At 40.2% G+C, this 7,907-nt stretch overlaps 1 pseudogene; it reads left to right on the top strand.

Annotated features, from left to right (window-relative positions):
* The first annotated feature begins 609 nt into the window (after positions 1-609).
* LOC116900544 lies at positions 610-1,237 on the top strand (annotated as a pseudogene).
* Positions 1,238-7,907: the final 6,670 nt, after the last annotated feature.

The raw sequence follows: 7,907 nt of genomic DNA, 5'->3' as shown, positions 1-7,907 counted from the left end.
TGGGTTGCACCTTTTTTTGAGATTACCATTCTAGCCATACCTGGACCCAAATTCAGACTGTCCCAGGCTGACCTTGAACTCAGAAATTTGCCTGCATTTGTATCTGCCTATCTGTATCTGAAGCTGGCTTATACTTTAGCTGCTTCTGTTCCTTCAGATTTATGAAGCTCGTTAATATATTTCATCCTCATATTTTGCATAGTTGAGAAGTTACTTATTTTCAAAGTGATGCTTTTAGAGCTCTTTTCCACAGCCTTAAGGGCTGTCCTGAAAATCCCAGTGTTTAACATTTTGCTGTGACATTAGCCATACATTTGACTTTGACGCTCATGCTGTCTCAGATTACGATGGAGTCATTCAAGTTGACAGAGAGGACAGTCCTCGGAAAAATGTGAAAATATGTATATTATTACACAAACAAACCTTATACCTACAGCAGCCATGGACACTCATGGAGGACCATGCCTGCTGGCTCTGACCCCTCAGACAGGAGCCATATCTTCCACCCCGACAAAACCAGGCTACATAGTCTGATGGAATGGCCAATTTGCCTATTCTATTTTGTATCTGATAAAAATTGACTTTTCCTTTTCCAGCCAGCGCCCAGCGATGGGCATCTCTCGGGACAACTGGCACAAGTGCCGCAAGACCGGGGATAAGAGAAAACCCTACCTCAAGAAGGAGAAGTACAAGCTGGGACGGCCAGCTGCCAACACTAAGATTGGCCCTCTCCGCATACACACAGTCTAAGTTCGAACAGGCAATAAGAAGTACCGTGCTCTGAGATTGGATGTGGGGAACTTTTCCTGGGGCTCTGAGTGTTTTACTCTCAAAACAAGGATCATTGACGTTGTCTACAATGCATCCAATAATGAGCTTGTTCGCACCAAGACCCTGGTGAAGAACTGCATTGTGCTTATTGACAACACACCTTACCGGCAAGTGGTACCAGTCCCAGTCCCACCATGAGCTGCTCCTGGGCCGCAAGAAGAGGGCCACACTGATTCCTGAGGAGGAAGAGATTTTAAACAAAAAACGATCAAAGAAAATTCAAAAGAAATACGACGAAAAGAAAAAGAATGCCAAAATCAGCAATCTTCTGGAAGAGCAGTTCCAGCAGGGCAAGCTACTCACCTGCATTGCCTCAAGACCAGGCCAGTGTGGCAGGACAGATGATTACGTGCTCGAAGGCAAGGAGTTCAGTCTGCGGAAGATCAAAACCCAGAAAGGCAAATAAACCATCATTCATAATTCATGTAATAAAGGTGTTTGCTGTTCTGTTAAACAAAACAAAACAAAACAAAAAAAAAAAAAAGACTTCCAAAAAACCAAACACATGGAAAACAGTTTCTATTGAATATCAGTAATACAGTAGATACTGACTACCACCCCAGTCATATTAATATGCTATATTACTGTGCATAAGATCTATTTTTATCTATGTGCCATTAATCATAATTACTCATTATTCAAATTCAAAAGAGCAAAGCTTCCTCGTTTTTACATCCCTCAAAGACACTGAGAGTGAAATCTATGGTTACACAGGTAGGTAGAGCAAAATTCTCTAGTCTTCTGTTACCATGACACGTTATTGCCCACCTTCAACTTGTTCTGTGTTTTTTCTCTTTGTAATTTATCATTGGATGTTTAGTTTCCTACATCAGCTCACCTAGTTGAATAATTTTTTAATTAATTTTTTTATTTATTCACTTTACACCCCAATCACTGTCCACTTCCCGGTTGTCCCCTCCCATAAGCCTTCCCTCATCCCTCCTTCCCTTTACTTCTGAACAGGTGCAGTACCACTCTGGCACTTTCTAACTCAGCAGGGCTAGATGCTTCCTCTTGAAAGACCCCCAGAGTGGGGAGACCCTCACTCAAGTCTCGGGACCCCCAAGAACTCATGTAAGACCAGCCTTGCTGTAAATACACGAGGTTTATTTATAGGAACCAGTGCACTGGGGTTGGGGATTTAGCGCAGGGGTAGAGTGCTTGCCTAGGAAGCGCAAGGCCCTGGGTTCGGTCCCCAGCTCCGAAAAAAAAAAACAAAAAAAAAAAAAAAAAAAAAAAGGAACCAGTGCACTGGGGTTGAGACTCATATCCCATGCAGGGGCAGAGGAGTTCAACACTGAGTGGCTGGGAGAAGAGGTATTTAAAAGAAGAAACCACAACCCAAGGAGGTGGGGAGGGTGTCATTGGAAAATGTTGAGAATACCAGTGAAAAATCATAAGGCGATGCTTCCTGATTCTCAAGATTGTTTAACTTTATGGCCAGCCAGTTCCTGGGAGAAGCTTCCTGTTTCTTGAGATTGTTCTTTAAGATTTTAATCTAACTTTATGGTCAGTTAGTTCCTGGGAGAGAGTTGTCGAACCGGCTGGTTTAATTGCAGTTCCAGGGCCCCACCAGTTTCTTTCTTCTGCTCTAAACTTTTGTCTAGGGGGGCAACCTTAAAACTTCTACAATTCTCTCCCACTGAGGTCAGACAGAGCAACCCACCTAGAAGAACATATCCCACATGAAAATATGGATAGCCTTTACTTCAGATGTTTGGGACCCACATAAGGACCAAGCTACGAATCTACTACATATGTTTAGGGAAGGAGGAGGAATGGAGAGGGGAAAAGGGAGTTCAGGATCAGGTAGAGTTGAATCATTTTTACTCAAGTTCTTTAGTAGCCTTTGTTCTGGTGGTGGTTTGAATAGGCATGAAACTATGAAAGGCCATTGTCTGAAGCTGTGAAGGTGAAACCTGGATTGCCTTAAGGCCCTGAGAGGTTAGAGATGGAATACCTGCAGAGGAAAGCTCATAACAGGGAGTGTAAACAGCCAGAGAGAAAGAAGTGTGTTGCTGTCAACAAAATCGAAAGGAATTGGAGATCTGAGGAATACTCTGAGATCAGACACAGAGATTCAGTTTTGAGTTTTCCCATGTTGATTTTGGTCATGCTTTGGTTCAGTATTTTCTTACTGTGTTATCATCTTTCCTATGATTTGGAACCATTAAGAAGGCTAGGCTGACTCCATGACAGGCTTCCAATTGGCAGTTCAGGAGATTAGGCCTAAGAACTGGCCAAGTCCAGGCAAGCCCAGGCAAGTTAGTTACTAGAAAAAACTCCAGGCTTCAGGCAGTTAGTCAGAAAATACCCTGCTATCAGTAGCTACCCCATCATCTAACCTGAAGCAAGGACAATGGGTTATCAACAGTTTCCAGACCTCAACAGCAAAAGTTTCCAGCTCTCACACCCCTGTAATGGTTCTGGAATACCTCAGAGATGGAGCAAGATAAAGGTTACTTCCTCTGAATTACCCTAATATGCTTTAAATCAGGCCTACAAGCTCACTTGGTTGTCTCCATCTTGGAATGGGAGATCTTAGCATGTTGGACTTCTATAGAATAAAACACTTTTTGCTTTTACATAATATTTTGAATGTAGGGTATCATTCTTTGGCAAATCATGAACCCTTACATGATAATGTAATCCTGTGCAATGGTATGTTGGAAGTATATGATCTGCTTTTTAAATTTTTATTTTATAGGGGATTATAGTTAAGAGATTGTATGAATTTCAGGAAAAAGCTTTGAACATTGGACTTGTAACTTTTTTTTATATGCAACAATGAAATTTAATATTCAATAGAACTGCATTTATTGCTGAAAACATAACTAAACGAAAGAAAAATAGCCAACAACTGAAAGATAAGATTTTTGGCTGTAAGATGGGATTCTCTCTGTTATTCATGCTAAGATTCCATCTTCCTGAACTTAAATTCTGAATCTTTTGATTCCTTCCAGGTTTTTAATCGCTCTGAAACACTTGGAAAACCTATAATAGTGGAGATAATGACATTAAATGAACATTTGATTAAAACTAGGAAGAGTGGAACGCTTGAGCAAATTGCAGACGGTGAGGATGGGAGAAAAATCAAATACACTCAACAGTGAGAGGAAAACCTATCGTCAATCTCCCTGTAACAGCCTATTGGTATATAGGAGATATATATTATATCATATGATACATATAAAGATATACATACACATCACATACATATATGGTATCTTCTACATTCTACTCCCCAAGAAGCAGATAGAAAAATTTTAAAGGCATTTACTTTATATTAAACAATGTTTTGTAAATTACATTACAAAATGGATCTTTCTAATCAAGGAAGTTTAATTTTTCTGAAATATTTTTCTTTTTTTTTTTTTATTAACTTGAATATTTCTTATATACATTTCGAGTGTTATTCCCTTTCCCGGTTTCCGGGCAAACATCCCCCTCCCCCCTCCCCTTCCTTATGGGTGTTCCCCTCCCCACCCTCCCCCTATTGCCGCCCTCCCCCCAACTGTCTAGTTCACTGGGGGTTCATTCTTAGCAGGACCCAGGGCTTCCCCTTCCACTGGTGCTCTTACTAGGATATTCATTGCTACCTATGAGGTCAGAGTCCAGGGTCAGTCCATGTATAGTCTTTAGGTAGTGGCTTAGTCCCTGGAGGCTCTGTTGCTTGGCATTGTTGTACATATGGGGTCTCGAGCCCCTTCAAGCTCTTCCAGTTCTTTTCTCTGATTCCTCTTAACGGGGTCCTATTCTCAGTTCAGTGGTTTGCTGCTGATATTCACCTCTGTATTTGCTGTATTCTGGCTGTGTCTCTCAGGAGCGATCTACACTTCTGCACTTCTTGTTTCATCCATCTTGTCTAATTGGGCATGGGGATATGTATGGGGCCACATGTGGGCAGGCTCTGAATGGGTGTCCTTCAGTCTCTGTTTTAATTTTTGCCTCTCTCTTCCTGCCAAGGGTATTTTGTTCCCTTTAAAGAAGGGAGTGAAGCATTCATTTTGATCATCCGTCTGAGTTTCATTTGTTCTAGGCATCTAGGGTAATTCAGGCATTTGGGCTATTAGCCACTTATCAATGAGTGCATACCATGTATGTCTTTCTGTGATTGGGTTAGCTCACTCAGGATGATATTTTCCAGTTCCAAACATTTGCCTACGAATTTCATAAAGTCATTGTTTTTGATAGCTGAGTAATATTCCATTGTGTAGATGTACCACATTTTCTGTATCCATTCCTCTGTTGAAGGGCATCTGGGTTCTTTCCAGCTTCTGGCTATTATAAATAAGGCTGCGATGAACATAGTGGAGCACGTGTCTTTTTATATGTTGGGGCATCTTTTGGGTATATGCCCAGGAGAGATATAGCTGATCCTCAGGCAGTTCAATGTCCAATTTTCTGAGGAACCTCCAGACTGATTTCCAGAATGGTTGTACTAAATCTGCAATCCCACCCAACAATGGAGGAGTGTTCTTTCTCCACATCCTCGCCAGCATTTGCTGTCACCTGAGTTTTTGATCTTAGCCATTCTCACTGGTGAGAGGTGAAATCTCAGGGTTGTTTTGATTTGCATTTCCCTTATGACTAACGATGTTGAACATTTCTTTAGGTGTTTCTCAGCCATTCGGCATTCCTCAGCTGTGAATTCTCTGTTTAGCTCTGAACCCCATTTTTTAATAGGGTTATTTGTCTCCCTGCTGTCTAACTTCTTCAGTTCTTTGTATATTTTGGATATAAGTCCTCTATCTGTTGTAGGATTGGTAAAGATCTTTTCCCAATCTGTTGGTTGCCGTTTGGTCCTAACCACAGTGTCCTTTGCCTTACAGAAGCTTTGCAGTTTTAAGAGATCCCATTTGTTTATTCTGATCTTAGAGCATGCCATTGGTGTTTTTGTCTAGAAATTTTTTCCAGTGCCCATGTGTTCCAAATGCTTCCCTAGTTTTTTCTATTAGTTTGAGGTATCTGGTTTGATGTGGAGGTCCTGATCCACTTGGACTTAAGCTTTGTACAGGGGTGATAAGCATGGATCGATCTGCATTCTTCTACATGTTGACCTCCAGTTGAACCAGCACCATTTGCTGAAAAAATGCTATCTTTTTCCATTGGATGGTTTTTTGGCTCCTTTGTCAAAAATCAAGTGCCCATAGGTGTGTGGGGTTCATTTCTGCCTCAATTCTGTTCCATTGGTCTATCTGTTGTCTCTGTACCAATACCATGCAGTTTTTTTTCACTATTGCTCTGTATTACTGCTTGAGTTCAGGGATAGTGATTCCCCTGAAGTCCTTTTTTATTGTTGAGGATAGTTTTAGCTATCCTGGGTTTTTTGTTATTCCAGATGAATTTGCAAATTGTTCTGTCTAACTTTTGAAGAATTGATTGGTATTTTTTGATGGGGATTGCATTGAATCTGTAGATCGCTTTTGGTAAATGGACATTTTTACGATGTTAATCCTGCCAATCCATGAGCAGGGAGAACTTTCCATCTTCTGAGGTCTTCTTCAATTTCTTTCTTCAGTGTCTTGAAGTTCTTATTGTACAGATCTTTTATTTGCTTGGTTAAAGTCACACCGAGGTACTTTATATTATTTGGGTCTATTATGAAGGGTGTCGTTTGCCTAATTTCTTTCTCGGCTTGTTTCTCTTTTGTGTAGAGGAAGGCTACTGATTTATTTGAGTTAATTTTATACCCAGCCACTTTGCTGAAGTTGTTTATCAGCTTTAGTAGTTCTTTTGGTGGAACTTTGGGATCACTTAAATATACTATCATATCATCTGCAAATAGTGATATTTTTGACTTCTTCTTTCCATCTGTATCCCTTGACCTCCTTTTTTTGTTGTCTGATTGCTCTGGCTAGAACTCAAGAACTATATTGAATAAGTAGGGAGAGAGTGGGCAGCCTGTCTAGTCCCTGATTTTTAGTGGATTGCTTCAAGTTTTTCCATTTAGTTTAATGGCAGCCACTGGTTTGGGATGTATATGGCTTTTACTATGTTTAGGTATGGGCCTTGGAATTCCTATTCTTCCAGGACTTTATCATGAAGGGTGTTGAATTTTGTCAAATGCTTTCTCAGCATCTAATGAAACGATCATGTGGTTTTGTTCTTTTCAGTTTGTTTATATAATGGATCATGTTGATGCATCAGTTTTCCGTATATTAAACCATCCCTGCATGCCTGGGATGAAGCCTTACTTGATCATGGTGGATGATTGTTTTGATGTGCTCTTGGATTCGGGTTTGCCAGAATTTTGTTGAGTATTTTTAAGGCCGATGTTCATAAGGGAAATTGGTCTGAAGTTCTTTTTTGTTGGTCTTTGTGTGGTTTAGGTATAAGAGTAATTGTGGCTTCATAGAAGGAATTCGGTAGTGCTCCATCTGTTTGAATTTTGTGGAATAGTTTGATAATATTGGTATGAGGTCTTCTATGAAGGTCTGATAGAATTCTGCACTAAACCTGTCTGACCTGGGCTCTTTTGGTTGGGAGACCTTTAATGACTGCTTTCTATTTCTTAGGAGTTATGGGGTTGTTTAACTGGTTTATCTGTTCCTGATTTAACTTCGGTACCTGGTATCTGTCTAGAAATTATCCATTTCCTGCAGATTTTCAAGTTTTGTTGAATATAGGCTTTATAGTAAGATCTGATGATTTTTTGAATTTCTCTGAATCTGTAGTTATGTCTCCTTTTCATTTCTGATTTTGTTAATTTGGACACACTCTCTGTGTCCTCTCGTTAGTCTGGCTAGGGTTTATCTATCTTGTTGATTTTCTCAAAGAACCAACTTTTGGTTCTGTTGATTCTTTTCTATGGTCCTTTTTGTTTCTACTTGGTGATTTCAGCCTGAGTTTGATTTATTTCGCCTTTCTACCCTCCTGGGTGTATTTGTTTTTTGTTCTAGAGCTTTTTAGGGGTGCTGTCAAGCTGCTGACATATGCTCTTCCTGTTTCTTTCTGGTAGGCACTCAGCGCTTATGAGTTTTCCTCTTAGCACACAGCTTACATTGTGTCCCATAAGTTTGGGTATGTTGCACTTCATTTTCATTAAATTCTAAAAAGTTTTTAATTTCTTTTTT

The sequence above is a fragment of the Rattus rattus genome, chromosome 5, assembly GCF_011064425.1.
Source record: "Rattus rattus isolate New Zealand chromosome 5, Rrattus_CSIRO_v1, whole genome shotgun sequence".
Classification (NCBI taxonomy): domain Eukaryota; kingdom Metazoa; phylum Chordata; class Mammalia; order Rodentia; family Muridae; genus Rattus; species Rattus rattus.
The sequence above is the reverse complement of the archived record's forward strand: the minus strand, read 5'-3'. Positions and strand labels throughout refer to the sequence as shown.